The 17,213-nt window shown below is 48.0% G+C and overlaps 1 protein-coding gene across 5 annotated transcripts in view; it reads right to left on the bottom strand.

Moving 5' to 3' along the window:
• STAT6 (signal transducer and activator of transcription 6) overlaps nucleotides 1-17,213 on the bottom strand; it is a 732,055-nt gene that overhangs the window by 26,815 nt on the left and 688,027 nt on the right. The gene's annotated exons all lie outside the window — the stretch shown is intronic.

Below are 17,213 nucleotides of genomic sequence, written 5' to 3'. Positions count from 1 at the left end.
ATCTGTGGTCCATGCTCTAATAACTTCCCGACTGGACTACTGAAATGTCCTCTACTTAGGTGCTAACAAGGCAGTGACAAGACGACTGCAGTTGGTTGAAAACGCTGCTGCTAGACTTCTGTGCAAAATTCCCAAAACAGCCCATATCTCCGGCCACCTCCGTGATTTACACTGGCTCAGGGTAGAGAGTCGTATCAAATTCAAAACCCTGAGCTACATGTTTAAAATCAAATCTGGCTCTGCTCCACTTTACCTACAATCCCTTGTCTGTCCCTACACTCCTTCTCGCTACCTTCGGTCCTCATCCCAAGGTAACTTTAAGGTACCCAGATTCAAATTCGCTAGGGTAGCCGGCAGATCTTTTTCATACCTAGGTCCCACACTCTGGAACTCTCTGCCCCTGGATATCCGCAAAGAAACGAGTTACACCCGCTTTCGCAGAGCCCTTAAGACCTGGCTTTTCAACCAATAACACAGTTCACTGTATTTAACGTTATGTCACCAAGCCCTTGCCCATCCAGCGGCGGGAAACCCTTTTTGGGTAGCTGTCGCGCTTAATAAGCTTAATAAATAAATAACTATGTGTATCTACAGCTACACATGCCTCGAACATAGAATTACAGGTAAACAACTTTTCCTTCAATTATACAAACACCAGAAGCTCTGCTTTCCAGCGAGATCATAGATCCCAGACACACTACTGACAGAAGAGCCTAAAAACCTGTTATTTAAAAAGGACATAGCACATGAAGGACGATCATACACTATTCCATCAATATATATTTAATAATGGATTTCTCTTTAGACATAAGGCTACCAATAACCACTGTTGCAAAGTGACAACCTTTTGGGTGGTCACCCCAAGTTTTTCATTTTGTTGGGATTCACCTGCAGGTATCGTTCAACTCCAAGCACTGGGAAAATACTATCCAGTCACCAGTGTATGTGCTCTGACTCCCTAAAACATGTCAAAATGTGCCTAAAATAAGAATGCCACATTTAACTTTCCTACGAGGTCATAGTATATGGTGCAGAAATACACCTGTGGCATGGAAAGTTAAATACCACTTGTGTACTGCAGCATCTTATAGTGCCATCCATTATAGTGGCAGTAAAGACATGGCTTCAGGCCTAACTTGTTGGCCTGCCTACAACAGCTTGAACCCTACTTCATATGTGCTCAGCTGTATGCTCAGCAAAAACTGGATGGATTATAGCCAAGCCACAGGCTCCTTTGCCACAAATGTCTAAAAGACTATTGTCTCTCCAGGAGGCTTTGGATGTCCCTATTGGTTCACTGACACAACATCGATGTCACAAATTTCGATGAAAAAATATACAGCCACATGCATCATTCTCGGCATTTGCGATTCCTTAATAGCGATTTTTAAGGAATCGCTACAAGGAACCGCAAATGCCTATGCATTAAAAAACTCGCAGAATTATTTGCGAATCGGTATTTTTCCTCAATTGCGATTCACAATTTGCGAATCGCAATTAAGGAAAACCTTTCCATTGATTCCTATGAGCCAAAAGGCCCATAGGAATCAATGGTAAGGCATTTACAAATTGCGATTTTCTTTTTGCGAATCGCAATTTGTTAATGCATTTCAAGGGTGCAGGGGGGGGGGGTCCAAAGAACCCCCCCTGCACCCCTGAAATGTATTTGTAAGTACAAGTTTCACACACACATGTCCCAAGGACATGTGTGTGTGTAACATGAAAGTTTAAAAAATGCATTTTTGTGCATTTTTGAATTTTTTCGCAAATTAACACGAGGTCCAACCTCGTGTTAATTTGCTCCCTCTAATTAACATAATCGCAATTCCTTACACATTCATGCATTGCATTTAAGGAATCGCAAAAATGCGATTCCTTAAATGCAATCGCATTTTTAGAAGTCGCAATAAATAGCGATTTCTATTGGAATAGATGATGCATCCCAAAAAGCGATTTAGGATTTGCAAACGGCCGATTTTTGCGATTCGCACCGTTTGCGATTCCTAAATCCTTTGATGCATGTGCCTGATAGACTACAAAAATATCGACTCCCTATACTTAAACAGGTATCAACTAAAAAATATTAATGTAAAAAACATAGTTGTACAAAATATCGATTTTTATATATAACAAATTAAATAATAAATGTTAAACATATTGTATAATAAAATTAATTTTAACAAAATTAATTTAATTTAATCTACATTTTAACAAAATATAACAAATAAACTTAATTTAAAAAGTTAAACACACAAACAAAAAAATGTATATATAGATATATATATATTTACTTTAAAACAAGTAATAAACTATTACGTTTAATTTCTGTTATAATTTTACAATTATATAAACATTAATATATATATATATCAATAATATAAAATATAATATTAAAAAAACGTTCTATTATAAATTAAAACATTAAACTATTTGAAAATAATTAAACTTAAATTTCACAATACAGTCAGTGTAACACTAGGGAAATTGTTGGTTAGAGTAGGGGTAAAAATTATTATTCTCACTCCAATGAGTGCAACAGTAGGGAAAGCGTTGTATAGCGAAAGGATAACATTTACTCTAATAGGAGTCCTTTAACTTCCCTCTGCACAGACCATGGCTTCACTCCTAGACAACCGACCACCCGTACATTTCACTGTTCAACCCTGTCAATTTCACCTCATAATTCAAGAACTACAAATGCACAAGATAAATCGGTTTCAAATTCCAAACACCTTTATCCAAGTTTTGGGGCTGTCTGCATGGGGAAATTGGCACTCTGATAAAGGATAAACGGGGAAGCTCTGGAATCGAAGACAAAGGATAGGACACAACCACAAAATAATAATAACTGACACTCATGACACAAAGGGATAGTCTAAAACAAGCCTTCAACCCATCATAACGGACAAGGATCAACAACAGTGGATGATAATCCCTAATCAGGATACTTCTTTCCTGGACTACATCAGTCAGTAGAGCTACCACAATACAGCTACAGACTCCAGTTGCAAACAACCATTAGCCACACAGAGACAACCTACGTACAGTCACACAAATTAGGTTGAAATGTCGTGAGACTCACCCCCTTCCCTCTCTCATGGTCACTATCATAAGGCTAACCATAACCCTCCAAACCACATATCCACAGCAAAGGTTTAGAACACCCTTTCCCAAGCAGGAAACATTAGCTGAATGAATCCCAACTACAGACCATATTCTTTTTTATATGACATTTTTTTGGCAAATAAAGCACTATAGAAATACCAGGTAACATAACATGGCAGATGTTTAAGATGGTAGAGGAAGCTTTACCAACATCAATAGTTCAGCATTCCATGCACTTGCTCGCATGCCAGCATATTTACAACTTTAGTCTTCTGCAGTTTATTATGTACTATTCATATTGTGAATGCATGATACGGGGCAAATACAGTTTCCGCGTAATATCTAGTTATACCTCCTGTTCATCCTGTTATTATTTGCTGAACTTCTTTCCCCAAGAGGTCTTCTTTCGATAGTGTGTGCGGGTGTATATGGGTGTGCACACACTTTGCATTGACTGGGTGAGTGCATGGCATGCGGTTAATGCAAATATGCTATGCTTTTGCTCACTGTTAATTGTTAGGGTGAATTGCTGTTGTGTTTTTTTTACATCAACATTGTTCATGATGGTGAAACCTTACAATAAAGCAATTCTCTATGATTCCCTTTGTAAACTGACCACATGTTAACTTAAAACAGCAGCAGCATTTCACAGCCACTATCATTCAAGGTGGAGGCTGGTGAGTGAGCCAGTGAGACCCACTCCATATGATTCCACACTTTCCGATCTACACTGCATAACATGCATGATATCACATCTCTCACCACTAGGAAAAAACAAGCCAACATTCATTGTGCTGTTCCATTTGTCATCAGAAACTTGAGGTCACAAAACCCAAGGGCACCTACAGCCCAAATGCTGATCACATAAGAAGATTTATTTAAAGGTATGATGCAACCAAAATAAATGGTACTGACACCTAAGTAAAAGGTGCTCACTCTTTATTCTCCTACAACACAACTAAAGACCAGAGCTAATCGGGGATTCATGATGAGACAATAAACATCAAACATGATTTCTGTTGGTTTCAATTGCTAACAAGAAGACTTGCCTAACTCTTTAAAATTGACAGCTTACTGTAACAGATACAGCATTTCAGAGTGCAGTAACAATGTCAGGTGGTGCTCATCCATAAAGTAAAACAAAAATAGCTCACAGTCAGAGAACAAACTGAACAGGTATTCATTGATGATACAAGGTAAATAGACTTTATAGTCCGCAAATTGATCCAGATTCTGAGTAATTATTATTTGACACTGATAAACATTGCTTTTTCAACTCGTTCGTATTGAGTTTGTAACTGTGAGGGAGCAAGAGATGTGCTTACCCATTCTCCCCCTGGGCGGGTGGGAGCTGCCGCTAGGGACCTTGGTAGCCGAATGCCTGAATGAGTGGGAAGGGGGGAGCATTAGGGTATTAGATTTTGGTTGGGTATGCTTCCTCATTGCAGTCTTCCTAGGGCATATCAGTTTAAGGCCGTATATACATTTCTACATATCACCTTGGATGCCCGAAACACACTGAGAAAAAAACCTCAGAAAAGGGTTAAGTAAGGACACATGGGGGCATATTCAAAAGGAGCTTTCGCTGAATTAACAGCACTTTATCGCAGCCAAAGTCATGATAAATTTACCCCATCATTCACAGGCAGGTGCTAACAGCCCACAGCACCAGTTTTCCCGCAATAGCAGCCGCAAAAAACATCGCCACAGAGAGAGGACCCCGCAACTAATGAGATGCAGAGTAGGCGTTCCCGTGCACAAAGCTGTGACAAAACCACACCTCAACATTCACAACGGCCAGACAGATAGGCGATAAGAACACAAAACACGCAATAAGACGCGTTAGCAGCAGGACATTTACACCTGCTCTGACCTGGTGTAAAGTCAGATGGCAGCCTGCACCACAGTAGGGAGCCCCGCCCAGGGCGTCATCGGAAGGGCAACAGATGCCATGGAGCAACTGAACATGCAGCCCGGACACCCAAGAGGTCCACAACACCTCCCCAGCACCCCCCCACCACCAGACCACCACAAAGCCAGCGCAGACAAAGACAGCTGCCCCCCCAATAAAACGCACCTGCCTCACAGGCACAACATCTGACAATGTCTCTGTCCACTACAGGCTGAAAGAGACAACCATCCTAAGCATCCTGGCCATCCTCGCCCAACAGGCCAACAGCAACAACACAGCGGACAACCAACATCCCACCCCACACCAAGCTGCTTGTTGTGCTGCACCTGTTGGCCCCTGGCACAACCCAACCAAGACCCGCCAGAGTCTGCGGAGTCTCACAGCCAGCCATATCCAAGTCCCCCACACCTGTCCTGGACATCACTATCACGCTGGCACCCCAGGTCCTGTACAGCCAACACAATGCGCAGAAACCGCTGGAGACCAAGCAAGGACCATACGCCAAAGCTGGATGCACGCACGTGATGGGGGCAATCCACTGCACATGTCCCACCTGTGCCCCCAGGTGACACAGCGCATAATCAGCGCAACAGGAAGCACACGTCACACATCAATGTGCAGGCAACATCAGAACACCGTAGGACCTACACCAATGTCGCCTCCAAATAGACAGCCAGTGTGCATGATCCCTTCACCCTCCGACAGTCTATCAGCAACCAGTCTTCCCAGGATGGGACCAAGGGAAATGCACAGCCCCTTAGCAAGTTCCTAATTAACACCCCACTCACCTCAACTCCACAACCATGCAATCCACAACTCTGGCAATGCACACGTCACAAGTTCACAACCAACATGCACAACAACATGCCCACCCACCAGACACAATAGAACAACTTACAATGGTAGGCGGTAGGGAGGACGGTGGCAGTGTCTCTCCCGACCCGCTTCTCGCCACAGGTAGACTTTAAGAGCTCCACTCGCTGCTGCTAAATTTTTAAACCTGAAACTTTTTAAAGTGTAATTTTTTGAGAATACTGATTGTATTTTAAAACTTTGATATGTGCCATACGGGAATACTTAAGGGGGGGCTGGCACTTACCTGATACTTGGAAAGGAAGCCTGGGCTCAGTGTCTGCTCCTGCCCGCCCCGGTCCGAGGCGGTAGCCAGTACCGTTGCGCGGAGGGCAGGACAGGGAGAGCCAGGTACTTCCGCCCTACCACTGGAGCGGTTAGCGCTTTAGTCGCAGGAAGTCAAGGGCTATTTAGGCGGAGTGGATCTGCGGGTGCGCTGCGGTAGGGAGGACGGTGGCAGTGTCTCTCCCGACCCGCTTCTCGCCACAGGTAGACTTTAAGAGCTCCACTCGCTGCTGCTAAATTTTTAAACCTGAAACTTTTTAAAGTGTAATTTTTTGAGAATACTGATTGTATTTTAAAACTTTGATCTGTGCCATACGGGAATACTTAAGGGGGGCCTGGCACTTACCTGATACTTGGAAAGGAAGCCTGGGCTCAGTGTCTGCTCCTGCCCGCCCCGGTCCGACACGGTAGCCAGTACCGTTGCGCAGAGGGCAGGACAGGGAGAGCCAGGTACTTCCGCCCTACCACTGGAGCGGTTAGCGCTCTAGTCGCAGGAAGTCAAGGGCTTTTTAGCCCTCGTGGATCCACGAGCGCGCAGCGTTCGCACACAGGGGGAGCGCCGTCTCCGCGCCGAAGACAAGCCAAAGAGAAGCCCGTCTGCGCCCGTCCGCGACCGGACGGGGCCAGGAGCCATAGACTATGTCCAATCTGTTAGGGGCAGTAAAACAGACTGTCGCAATTAGCTACTCTATTCAGTAATTACTAAGCTTGCAAACAACCACCCAGCAAGGCTGAGCCTCTGAAACCTGGCCATGCCTAGAAGGTCCGATCTTGTGTCGGCATTGTCGGTTACAGGCCTCCTATGTCAGTCCACCTATAGCGTCTCTCAGGGATGATACACACCCGCTGAACGGGTGGAAGAACCTGTTATGTAACACTCGATCTCTGCCTAAAAATCATACTGAAGTATGGGATCTCATTTCCACTGTTCAGCCTGAATTGTGCTTCCTGACAGAGACTTGGCTGAAACCTCACTAGGTCCCTGCAATCACCCTTGGTTTTCCAGAGGGATTTAAAATGGTGAGGCTAGACAGACCTGTTAAAATTGGAGGCGGCATCACCATTATTTACAAAAATGGGATCACTGTCTCCATAATGGATCAAAGAAGCTCTGCCAGTATGGAAGTAATGGTCTTCAGCATCAACACACCCTTAAGGGCCTGCTGGAAAGGGGCACTGGTCTACCGTCCACTGGGCCCAAGCACCAACTTTGCCATCTCCTTAGTCGAAGTACTGGCCCGCACTTTAAATCCGGAAAATATTTTTTATTGTTAGGGGATTTTAATGTGCATGGTGATCTACCGGATAATCCTGAAACCCAGTCTTTTTTGGCGGATTTATCCCTACTAGGACTAGCACGACACAATAAGGGTCCCACACTCTCTGCGGGCCATACATTGGACATGATCTTTTCTAATTCCTCCAAGATTGTATGTAGCCCTCCCGCGCAGGTGAACTGATCCGACCATTTTGTTATGGAATTTTCCATACTGGGCATGGACAAACCCAGTAAATGGTCCCCATCTCCACCTTTCCTGCGTAGACAGTGGTACAAAGTGTCCTCAGATACTTTCCAGGAGGCATTAGTTGAGCCCCGTATTACAGCCTCTGATAACATTGAGCTGGCCCTATCGAAGTATAATCTTGCCATTTCCACTGCGGTTGACTCCCTAGCTCCCATGAAATTATGCAGGCAGCGTCCCGCACCCTGCCAAGAGGCTTGGTACACTGACCAACTACGCTCTTACAAACAGGCTTGTAGAAAGCTAGAAAAGGTCTGGAGAAAATCTCACTTGGAGGAAGATAAAAGCGGCTACCATACCGCCCTGTCCATATACCATAAAAACATCAGACTGGCGCGGAAAAACCATATTGCCGCTCAACTAACTGAGGCGGGCAACTCCTCCAAGGTGCTGTACCGGATCCTACAATCTTTCACCAAACCCTTGGCTTGTGAGAGTCTTGACCTGTCCTCACAACAATTATGTGATGACATCTCTCTATTCTTCACTAATAAAATAGAGATGATCTATGACAAAATCATCAAGACAAACAACCCCACGCCCTGCCCTCCCGTGTCACCTCAGAGTCCCAAGGCCACTAACTCCATCTTGCTTAAAGCATTTCCAGCAGCTACTCTAAGCAATATAGACACTAATGGGCCAAATTAAGACAGGATCCCCCTCAGACTTTATTCCTGCCCGAGTGATTACATCCTTGGGTAAACCTCTCTGTCCCTTGATCCAAACCTTGGTCAACCTCTCTCTTTCGGAGGGTCAGTTACCACAGGAGTGGAAGAAGCCTCTGGTGAGACCCATCCGTAAAAACTCCTCTATCCCTTGGACTGAACTTTCAAACCTCCGACCGATATCACTCCTCCGCACCTGAGCAAGATAACGGAAAAACACGTCAATACTCATCTGTCGAACTTTATTGAGGTAACTGGAGGCTTGGACTACTCCCAGTCCGGATTCAGGCCCAAGTATAGCAACAAATCCGCGCTCCTCTCTGTGACTGATACCATCAGAATGTCACAGGATAAGGGGAACTCCATGATTCTGGTGTTGTTGGACCTGTCTGCAGCGTTCGACACGATATCGCACAACATCCTGCTCAGTCGCCTGACGAAAGTGGGGGTAGGGGACTCGGCGCTGTCGTGGATGAGGAGTTTTCTATCTGGCCGCACACAGAGCGTTAGTATGGGATCTTTCCGTTCTGCACCTGTGGAGCTTACCAAGGGGTTGCCACAGGGCTCGTGTTCGAGTCCCACACTTTTCAACATATACGTGGCCCCCGCTGGCGGACCTTATGAGATCTTATGGATTCATTCCCGTGTCATATGCTGATGACACTCAGCTTCTCTTCCCTTTCCAGACACTGACTACGGCAGTTAAACAGTCCTTCTCAGAGGGTATGAGGGCTGTATCTAAATGGATGATTCAGAAAAGGGGGTGGTGATGAACAGAGTGTCTGAATTAAGCAGACCACTCTTACCCAGTCCAAAGATCAGGGCTTGATCCATCACCGTTATCTAGCTCACTGCCCCATCCCAGCTCAGAACCTGGCTATATGCAAATTAGTCTGTCCCTGGCCCAGTGCATCATGGGAACAGGGCAGACCAAACTACCAAGCCAATTCTTCACCAGAAAGGAGACAAGCTTCTGGGGACCGGTTTCTGCCATTCCAGGCATCGTCGGCCCGGCTTGCTTGAATCCTGATGGAGCAGTGAGCAAGGGACTCATGTCTGAGTATACCCTTCCACGCTTATGGTGGACAAAATGATTCAGAAAAGGGGGTGGTGATGAACAGAGTGTCTGAATTAAGCAGACCACTCTTACCCAGTCCAAAGATCTGGGCTTGATCCATCACCGTTATTTAGCTCACTGCCCCATCCCAGCTCAGAACCTGGCTATATGCAAATTAGTCTGTCCCTGGCCCAGTGCATCATGGGAACAGGGCAGACCAAACTACCAAGCCAATTCTTCACCAGAAAGGAGACAAGCTTCCGGGGACCGGTTTCTGCCATTCCAGGCGTCGTCGGCCCGGCTTGCTTGAATCCTGATGGAGCAGTGAGCAAGGGACTCATGTCTGAGTATACCCTTCCACGCTTATGGTGGACAAAATGATTCAGAAAAGGGGGTGGTGATGAACAGAGTGTCTGAATTAAGCAGACCACTCTTACCCAGTCCAAAGATCAGGGCTTGATCCATCACCGTTATTTAGCTCACTGCCCCATCCCAGCTCAGAACCTGGCTATACGCAAATTAGTCTGTCCCTGGCCCAGTGCATCATGGGAACAGGGCAGACCAAACTACCAAGCCCATTCTTCACCAGAAAGGAGACAAGCTTCCGGGGACCGGTTTCTGCCATTCCAGGCGTTGTCGGCCCGGCTTGCTTGAATCCTGATGGAGCAGTGAGCAAGGGACTCATGTCTGAGTATACCCTTCCACGCTTATGGTGGACAAAATGATTCAGAAAAGGGGGTGGTGATGAACAGAGTGTCTGAATTAAGCAGACCACTCTTACCCAGTCCAAAGATCAGGGCTTGATCCATCACCGTTATTTAGCTCACTGCCCCATCCCAGCTCAGAACCTGGCTATATGCAAATTAGTCTGTCCCTGGCCCAGTGCATCATGGGAACAGGGCAGACCAAACTACCAAGCCAATTCTTCACCAGAAAGGAGACAAGCTTCCGGGGACCGGTTTCTGCCATTCCAGGCGTCGTCGGCCCGGCTTGCTTGAATCCTGATGGAGCAGTGAGCAAGGGACTCATGTCTGAGTATACCCTTCCACGCTTATGGTGGACAAATTGATTCAGAAAAGGGGGTGGTGATGAACAGAGTGTCTGAATTAAGCAGACCACTCTTACCCAGTCCAAAGATCAGGGCTTGATCCATCACCGTTATTTAGCTCACTGCCCCATCCCAGCTCAGAACCTGGCTATATGCAAATTAGTCTGTCCCTGGCCCAGTGCATCATGGGAACAGGGCAGACCAAACTACCAAGCCAATTCTTCACCAGAAAGGAGACAAGCTTCCGGGGACCGGTTTCTGCCATTCCAGGCGTCATCGGCCCGGCTTGCTTGAATCCTGATGGAGCAGTGAGCAAGGGACTCATGTCTGAGTATACCCTTCCACGCTTATGGTGGACAAAATGATTCAGAAAAGGGGGTGGTGATGAACAGAGTGTCTGAATTAAGCAGACCACTCTTACCCAGTCCAAAGATCAGGGCTTGATCCATCACCGTTATTTAGCTCACTGCCCCATCCCAGCTCAGAACCTGGCTATATGCAAATTAGTCTGTCCCTGGCCCAGTGCATCATGGGAACAGGGCAGACCAAACTACCAAGCCAATTCTTCACCAGAAAGGAGACAAGCTTCCGGGGACCGGTTTCTGCCATTCCAGGCGTCGTCGGCCCGGCTTGCTTGAATCCTGATGGAGCAGTGAGCAAGGGACTCATGTCTGAGTATACCCTTCCACGCTTATGGTGGACAAAATGATTCAGAAAAGGGGGTGGTGATGAACAGAGTGTCTGAATTAAGCAGACCACTATTACCCAGTCCAAAGATCAGGGCTTGATCCATCACCGTTATTTAGCTCACTGCCCCATCCCAGCTCAGAACCTGGCTATATGCAAATTAGTCTGTCCCTGGCCCAGTGCATCATGGGAACAGGGCAGACCAAACTACCAAGCCAATTCTTCACCAGAAAGGAGACAAGCTTCCGGGGACCGGTTTCTGCCATTCAAGGACTTGATCCATCACCGTTATTTAGCTCACTGCCCCATCCCAGCTCAGAACCTGGCTATATGCAAATTAGTCTGTCCCTGGCCCAGTGCATCATGGGAACAGGGCAGACCAAACTACCAAGCCAATTCTTCACCAGAAAGGAGACAAGCTTCCGGGGACCGGTTTCTGCCATTCCAGGCGTCGTCGGCCCGGCTTGCTTGCATCCTGATGGAGCAGTGAGCAAGGGACTCATGTCTGAGTATACCCTTCCACGCTTATGGTGGACAAAATGATTCAGAAAAGGGGGTGGTGATGAACAGAGTGTCTGAATTAAGCAGACCACTCTTACCCAGTCCAAAGATCAGGGCTTGATCCATCCCTGTTATTTAGCTCACTGCCCCATCCCAGCTCAGAACCTGGCTATATGCAAATTAGTCTGTCCCTGGCCCAGTGCATCATGGGAACAGGGCAGACCAAACTACCAAGCCAATTCTTCACCAGAAAGGAGACAAGCTTCCGGGGACCGGTTTCTGCCATTCCAGGCGTCGTCGGCCCGGCTTGCTTGAATCCTGATGGAGCAGTGAGCAAGGGACTCATGTCTGAGTATACCCTTCCACGCTTATGGTGGACAAAATGATTCAGAAAAGGGGGTGGTGATGAATAGAGTGTCGGAAAGTCCTTGTTAGTTGAGTTGCCTGAGATTCTGTGCGCCTGTCATACACCGGCCCGCTGGACCACGAACCCGTCAGTCCCGACCCTACGCAGCCAGGCCACACTAATCAGCATCCGACACCGGTGTTTGTCAAGGAGGGCCCACCACATGACTGTGTAAGCCCCAAGCCTGAGGCCCGCGATCCGGCCAGCCTTTCAAACCAACGCTGTCCCCCGACGCTGGCCCAAATTACTCCTTCCTCGTTGACATATTCTACCGGCGTACTCTGCGGCCCAGTGGGTCCCATATGTGAAACTGTGTCCTGGCTCCTGAATGGCAGTGACCCCAAATCCGGGACACCGGCCACAGCACCAGACTCCCTTTGATCCGTGAGGCATAGTTCCACATGCACATGCTGCCACAAACCCTTTTCAACGCCAGCTGGTGACACGTGGATGAGGGACTAGGGCTACCCTGCGGACCAGTAGGTCTCACATCCAACACCTATTTGCGATTCACGAATGGCAGAGTCCACACCAGTGGTCACAAGGAGAGGAGTTAGAGGAAGATGTGGCTCAGTCTGGACGAAAGCCGAGTCACAGTCACGGAGGTGGCCAAATACGTGGTGCAACTGAACCTGAACTATGCAGGCCGGTGGGGCCACCAACCTATGCCGGCAACACTCGGTCAATGGCCCGTGCTGACCGCTGCCTCTGGCCTACACTGCTCTCGGCCTAGGCTGCGCTCGAGTAGGTCACAGAATCGGAACTGAACATCGAGTATGCAAAGGCTAATTACATATCATTGAATGCAAGGAGAGGCGTAAGAGGTTTACCCCTTGCATTTTGGTAGAGATAAAAGGATTATTGTTACGGAGGTGTTTGTACAATACCGACAACTGCCATGGTGTCACTTGCGCTGTGCATCGCGAACCGACACGTGGATGTGGGCCACTGCTGACCGCTGCCTCTGGCCTACACTGCGGTTCAGTAGTAGGTTCAGTGTACCAGCATCATCGCAGACTGCACACCCAAGCAGCCCAGGTGCCACTAAGTCTGTGCCTCGACATTCATGGACACTCTCTGGTTGAACTGTGGTGGCGTCTGAGCCTATGGACTAGGGGGAAGTTTTCATCCTCATGTATCTGATCCCGAATTGGTGATGGCAACTGTGCTGTCGCATTCCACTCCTTCATTTACTGTTTCTGGAAAAAATCAAACCTTTCGGCGTCTTGCCCTGGAGGAAACCTTCCACTGTCCCCTGAAACACTCCGAAACATACACCTTGGACAGTGATGGTGACCCGCTCAGATCGCATGGCCCATCTGACTGCACCGTAAGTCACTGTTCCAAAGCTGGGTGCCTGTGCCAGCCGTAGTGCATCCGGGGCCACTAACTATGTGCTGGTCCAGTCCGGGACCCCTTCTCCAGAGACATTGGCTGGCCCCTGAGGCATAGGCCTTGGGGTCATCAGCCCCATTACTCTGTGGCCTTGCGCTGTACGCATCATCCGGGCACAAATGCGTCCACCAGGGCTCACACAACAAAGCGAGTCCAGACGGACGACGCATCACTGCAGGAGGCACACGCCACCACCGCAAGGACCACCTCCAAACGCCATCTGCCAGAGTTGAAGCGGTGGTCCTGACAGACTTAGGAGTTGCTCAGGCCTGTCTTGGATGCCATCATCGGCCTGACACCCTGCTCAGCACTCCAGCTGCCAGTGACTCAGTGCACCGCATGCCAGTGTCCGTTGCTGATTGTGTTTTGTGCTGTGGAGAGGTTGCGCAGGTATGGCACTTCAAACAGTGTGGGGGCCCTGAGACGTTGATGGAGAAGATGATGCAGGTCTAACACACACCACTGCATCTGCATCAGGAATATAACGAAAGGACACAATCCAAGACTTTTTCTTCCCATGAGCGCGCTCATCTCTAGTGTCCAAAGCCCAGTGCTCTACAACTCACGGACACTTCTGTTTGCATGTTGGCTGTCCTCTTGTCTTTCTCCGGCTCACTCCATGTTGCTCAGCAGTTGACTCTGCATTGCATGTGTTTTCTGTTTAAGTTGCACTGGTGTCCAAGGTTCAAGTGGTTGCCAACACCAGACATTCCGTGCGAAATGGCTTACACTCACCCCACACACACATCCAGCACAGGCATCATTGTACATGTGGTCCTGCCAATAAAGGGGCCGGGCGCATGTGCCTGTAGCCAGTTCAACATGATATCTACGTGTGTCCTTGTGGTCTTGTAGTATGCATGTGGGCCCTGGGCTCTACGACATTATATTGTGCTGTATACATCGAATGCAGACATGTCACCGCAGGCAGTGGGTAAGAGCTTGGACATGTAGCTTTGTCATCACCCACTCAATTCATTAGGGGAGTGGCCAGGGCTGTCGTACGCACAGCCAACATGGGTGTGTGACTGCTATTTGTGCGCCACTGGGCGTGGTTCTGTGCTGTGAATGTGCATCTGCATGTGTCTCTATGGCAGTGTGGGTCTCCTTAGTGGGGTGTGGGAGAGCCCTGAAGGGTCACAGACCCCTACGTATGTGTCCTGGTTCGCATTCCATGGGTTCGGCCCCCACCCACACCTGTTGGGCCACCTCCTTTCGGCGTGCTGACACATGGCATTGGGGTGCCATGTGTGGGTGGGTGAAGTGTTGTGAGCCAGCTTTGTTTGTGGGTGCTTCCTGTTGTGTGGTCTGTTGCAGGCTCGGTGTTCACCCCTGAGTAGCTTGGCTGGCCGGATCCTGGTGGGGGGTTGCTGAGATATCCATGGGCTATTGTAGGGCGTCAGTGCCGACGGTGTGGTGGTCCTTTCTGGCATCACTGATTTGTTGTGTTCTGTGCTCTGCTGGTGGTGTTGTGTGCCCCTCTACGATGTGAAGGGGAGGTGCATGTGGCATTTGTGTTGACAAATGTGTTGGCGCATTGTGCTGGTTTGCATGCAGCCTGTATGGCAATGTAAATTGTGACTGTTTGGGGGTGCAGAACTCTTCTGCGGGACATTGCACATTTGGACTACATGACGAATGTGACTAAGTATGTGTTCATTTCCATTTCACTGTTTCCGGCACTGTCAGATTTAGTGGGCATGTTTCTGTGCATGTGCGGAGCCAGTTGTGTCCTCTGTTCTGCAGTGTCGGCTATGCGCATTGTTCTACGTTGTCGTCAATGTGGCTGTGCTGTTCATGCTATGTGTGTGTGCTGCAGTGTGCCAAGCGGATCTGGGACATGATCCTGAATGTTTGTGGGTGTGCAGTGTGCTACGCCTCATTGTGCATGTATGTTATTGTGCCCATCTCCCCCCGTCCCCCCAGTCCCTGTTCGTGGCACTCCCTGTTGTTTTATGTCAGGTCCTCTCGAGCTGTGTCCGTACTCCCTACTCCTTGCACCATCTACACACTGATAACTGTGGCCTGGATTTCCTCCAAATCCTCCGGGGGAGCTGGACTGCCACCTCCTATCGCTGTTGCTGCCTTCCTGTTGGCAGCGGGTTGAAGCCTGGTTTAGGTAGTCACGTCATGCCGGCGCCTATTGGCCTCCTTGATTGGCATCCTCGGCATTTCAACTGCAATCCAGGCTGTCTGCTAGTGGGTCAGTTGCTAGTATGGTTCTGTCACCTCCGTGACGCTGGTCTTGTTTTCCTGCGGTCTGCACCCCGTCTTCCTCTCCTTCTTCTCCTTGGCCTTCCCCAACCCTGTTGTTCCTTGCTGGTAGTCTGTGGGGGTTGTGGGGTTGGAGTTGGCCTCTGCACTTGGTCAGGGTGCATCCATGTTGCTACGTGCTTTGGCTGGTTTCTGCTGTATTTTTTCTGTTGTTTTAATGGAGCACTGTCCCGCCAGACGCGTGGGAATTGCAAGCATGTGGCTGATTTTCTCAACTTTTTGTACTGAGTTTGGCCTCATACCATGATTTTTAGCATTCGCGTATCGCATTTTAGCGGCGTGGCGTTGATTTTCACGCTGACATTTGCAGCGTTATCTGGTGTCCATTGCATGCTACCCCCTTGCTGTGAACTCCACGTTGACACAAGGTTATTTTCCGGCAATAGGCTGTGATGTTGAAAGTTACGTTACGCTACTCTTGCGGTAGTTATCACACGTTCTTGTGAATATACCCCATGGTCCTTAAATAGATGACTTCAGAAAAGCCCAAAATGTTGTCTCACAATATATATAATTTCAGACACAAATAATAAAATTACTGAAATGGAAATACATATAAAGCAATAAACTATTTTATTGTTATTTTTTATTCTTAGGCAGAAAGAAAGACATAATGCTAAGGGTGGGACTAAGGGTGGGACGAGGAAGAAGATGAGAAGGTAATGTACTTTTTCTCGCAAATGGTCGGTTAATGTTAAGCACGGCGGCAGTGACTGATTTGCCACTGGTTGGGAGAGGTCTAGCTTTTAACCTGGACTGTCGTCACTATTGGAGAAAGATGAGCCAGCTCTTGTGGTGGGAGTGGGGGCATGTTCTGTAAGCCCTGAGTGTCTGAAAGAGTTAGGAAGAGGAAGGTTCTTCGAAAAAGGGTAAGGATAGGCAGAGGTAAAGAGGGCAGTTATGTGTTTTTGACGTGTTCATAACAATGGGAGAAGGTAGGGATAAGGCTGAGGGGGTATTTATCAATGATGATAATATAGTGTGGTGGGGATTTAGTAGTTGTGAGGCAATATGCCAGGAATGATCTTAGGTATTATGACCTGCTCTTAATAAAGCAGCTTTTTACCCCGTACATTAGTGCCTGTCATGCTTGCCCTGTCTCACCCAGTGAATGCTTCGGCTCAAGAGTGAGTGAACTGAGGCTACCTACAGCCGGTTTTTGCAGCCAGTTTATCCCACAGCAGGATGTTAAAATAGATGTGTAAGTCTCCAGGCAGGGCTTTTGGTGCTTGCTGGAGGGAAGGATTGATAAACCTGCTTGTGTGCCAGTGCTTACTTCAGTCTGTGGTACTCAGGGCATCCTCGCGGTACTGAACTCCCCAAAAATGCTCCGAATACAAGTTGTATAGTGAGGAAGTGCTCAAATTACCTTGTTCAGAATCACTGATTCCAGCTGGTAACTGCGGCCCTGCACCAATACTTCATTTGTAAAAGAATAAGTACAGAGGCTGAAAGTTTCACACAGAAGCAAACGACCAGCACTATTGAATGTCGAGGGTGCTG

The sequence above is a fragment of the Lissotriton helveticus genome, chromosome 1_1, assembly GCF_964261635.1.
Source record: "Lissotriton helveticus chromosome 1_1, aLisHel1.1, whole genome shotgun sequence".
In the NCBI taxonomy this organism is placed as follows: Eukaryota; Metazoa; Chordata; class Amphibia; order Caudata; family Salamandridae; genus Lissotriton; species Lissotriton helveticus.
The sequence above is the reverse complement of the archived record's forward strand: the minus strand, read 5'-3'. Positions and strand labels throughout refer to the sequence as shown.